Source organism: Cebus imitator, unplaced genomic scaffold, assembly GCF_001604975.1.
Source record: "Cebus imitator isolate Cc_AM_T3 unplaced genomic scaffold, Cebus_imitator-1.0 Scaffold580, whole genome shotgun sequence".
Classification (NCBI taxonomy): domain Eukaryota; kingdom Metazoa; phylum Chordata; class Mammalia; order Primates; family Cebidae; genus Cebus; species Cebus imitator.
In genome coordinates this window covers 351,584-354,876 of record NW_016107895.1, presented here as the reverse complement: position 1 = coordinate 354,876, position 3,293 = coordinate 351,584, and the positions used below count along the sequence as shown (strand labels likewise).

General features: G+C 39.5%; 1 long non-coding RNA gene across 1 annotated transcript in view; it reads right to left on the bottom strand.

The window, feature by feature from the left end:
- The window catches only part of LOC108294447, a 44,370-nt gene that overhangs the window by 2,753 nt on the left and 38,324 nt on the right, over positions 1 to 3,293 (bottom strand). The window contains exon 2 of the long non-coding RNA XR_005197961.1: positions 2,783 to 2,974. This is a non-coding gene — a long non-coding RNA (uncharacterized LOC108294447). The remainder of the gene's footprint in view (positions 1 to 2,782; positions 2,975 to 3,293) is intronic.

Sequence of the window (3,293 nt, the reverse complement as noted above, 5' to 3'; positions counted from 1 at the left end):
TGGAATCTCACTCTGTCGCCAAGGCTAGAGTGCAGTGGCATGATCTCAGCTCACTGCAACCTCCGTCTTCCAGGTTCAAGCAATTCTTCTGCCTCAGCTTCCTGAGTAGCTAAGATTATAGGTGTGTGCCAGCACACCTGATTAATTTCTTTCTATTTTTAGTAGAGATGGGGTTCCACCATGTTGGCCAGGCTGGTCTCAAACTCCTGACCTTGTGATCTGCCTGCCTCAGCATCCCAAGGTGCTGGGATTACAAGTATAAGCCACTGCGCCTGGCCAGTATATTTTACTTTTCATTATAGAGACCTTTCACTTCTTTTGGTTAATTCCTAGGTATTTAATTTTATATGTAGCTCTTGTAAATGGGATTATTTTTGAAATTTCTTTTTCAGATTGTTCACTGTTGGCATATAGAAATGCTACTAATTTTTGTAGGTTGATTTTGGATCCTACAATTCTAATAACTTTATCAATTCTAAATATAAGATCATATCATCAGCAAGTAATGATAATTTAACTGTTTCCTTTCCAAATTGGATGTCCTTTGTATCTTTCTCTTGTCTGATTGCTCTAGCCAGAACTTCCAAAATAACGATGATGGTGGGCATCCCTGCCATGTTCCAGATCTTAGAGGAAAGGCTTTCAGTTTTTCCCCATTCAGTATAATACTAGATGTAGGTCTATAACATATGGCTTTTATTATGTTAAGGTATGTTTTTCCTATCCCCTGATTTTGAGGGTTTTTATCATGAGTAAATTTTGAATTTTATCAAATGCTTTTTCAGCATCAACCGAAATAAAAGGTTTTTATTTCAAGCTGAAACTGGACATTTTTTTCCTTCATTCTGTTAACAGGCTGTATCACATTGATTGATTTGTGTATGTTGAGCTATCCTTGCATCCCAGGGATAAATCCCAGTTGGTCCTGATGAATGATCTTTTTAATGTATTGTTGAATTTAGTTTACTAGTATTTTGTTGAGATTTTTGCATCTATGTTCATCAGAGATATTGGCCTGTGGTTTTCTTTTATTGATGTGTCGTTGTCTGGTTTTGGCATTAGAGTAATGCCAGTCTCATAGAATGAGATTGGAAGTATTCTCTCATCCTCTGTGTTTTGGAATGAGATTGGAAGTATTCTCTCATTCTCTGTGTTTTGGAATCGTTTATTTATTTTTGAGATGGAGTCTCACTCTGTCACCCAGGCTGAAGTGCAGTGGCACTATCTCAGCTCACTGCAACCTCCACCTCCCGAGTTTAGGCAATTCTTCTGCTCAGGCTCCTCAGTAGATGGGATTACAGGCGCGCGCCTCCACACCCAGCTAATTTTTGTATTTTTAGTAGAGACTGCATTTCACCATGTTGGTCAGGCTGGTCTCGAACTCCTGATCTCATGATCCACCCACCTCGGCCTTCCAAAGTGCTGGGATTACAGGCGTGAGCCACTGCACCCAGCGAGTTCTTCTTTAAATTTGTGGTAGAATTCAACAGTGAAGCCATCGGGTCCTGGACTTTTCTTTACTGGGAGACTTTTTATTACAGCTTTGATCTCATTACTTGCTTTTGTGCTGTTCAAGTTTTGAATTTCTTCCTGATTCAATCTTGGTAGGCTGCATGTGTCTAGGAATTTGTCCATTTCTTCCAGATTTTCCAATGTATTGGCATATAGTTGCTCACAGTAGCCTCTAATGATCCTTTGAATTTCTGTAGTATCAGTTTTAATACCTCCTCTTTTATTTCTGATTTTGTTTATTTGGATCTTCTCTCTTTTTTTCTTAGTTACTCTGGCTAAATGTTTGCCAATTTTCTTTAACTTTTCAAAAAACCAACTTTTTGTTGCATTGATCTTTTGTATTGTTTTCTTCATCTCAATATCATTTATTTCTGCTCCGAACTTCATTATTTCTTTTCTGCTACTAATTTTGGGTTTGATTTGCTCTTGCTTTTCTAGTCATTTAAGATGCATCCTTAGATTATTTATTTAAAGTTTTTCCTATTTTTTTGATGTAGGCACTTATAGCCATAAACTTTCCTCTGAGTACTGCTTTTGCTGTATCTCATAGGTTTTGGTAGGTTGTGTTTCCATTATCATTTGTTTCAAGATATTTTTCAATTTTCTTCTTAACTTCTTCATTGATCCACTGGTCATTCAGGAGCATATTGTTTAATTTCCATGTATTTGTATGGTTTCCAAAATTCCTCTTGTTATTAATTTCTAGTTTTATTCCATTGTGGTCAAAGAAGATGCTTAATATTATTTCAATTTTTGAATGTTTTAAGACTTGTTTTGTAACCTAAAATATAGTCTATCCTTGAGAATGATCCACATGCTGAGGAAAATAATGTGTATTCTGCAGCTCTTAAATGAAATGTTCTGTAAATATCTATTAGACCCATTTGGTCTACAGTGCAGATTAAATTTGATGATTATTTGTTGATTTTCTGTCTGAAAGTTCTGTCTAATGCTGAAAATGGGGTGTTGAGGTCTCCAGCTGAGACTGGTGATTCCCCTTTGGCTAGGGCTACTTTAAATGCTCCCTCCATGGGCAGGCATCAACCGAGTTTGCTCTGGGTTTTCTTTCTGCTCTAACAGGACAGCATTGAGTTCAATGCCTCACAATTGCTGGATTTTCCCTCCCCCAGCACCCAGAGATGTTCTCCCCACCACACCATTGCTGCCGGGGGTGGGAAGGGGTGGCGTAGGCAATTCCAGGCTGTTTTTTAATCTCTTCCGTGCCTCTTTTAGCAATATGAAATTAAAATCAGGTACCATGATGGCTCACCTGATTTTTGGTTCTTATGAAGGTGTTTCTTCTATGCAGGTAGTTGTTAACCTGGTGTCCTTGTGGGGGCGGGGTATGATCAGTGGAGCTTTTTATTCTGCCGTCTTGTTCCATCCTCCTCCAGCTTTTGTCTGTCAGGATTCTTGCCAAACAGCCTTCCTCTCCTGGCAAATGTCACATCGCCCTGGGAGCCTGCCATTTAACAATAAATACGTTATAAACAGCAATAGTCCAGGCACACTGGCTCATGCCTGTATTCCCAGCACTTTGACAGACTAAGGCAGGAGGATTGCTTGAACCCAGGAGTTTGAGACCAGCCTGGGCACCATAGTGAGACCCCCATCTGTAAAAATATTTAAAAATTAGTCAGTCCTGTTGGCGTATGCGTATAATCCCAGCTACTCTGGAGGCTGAGGTGGAAGGATCATTTGAGCTCAGGAAGCAGATTACAGTGAGCCAAGATCATGCCACTGCACTCCAGCCTGGACAACAGAGTGAGACCCTGTCTCAA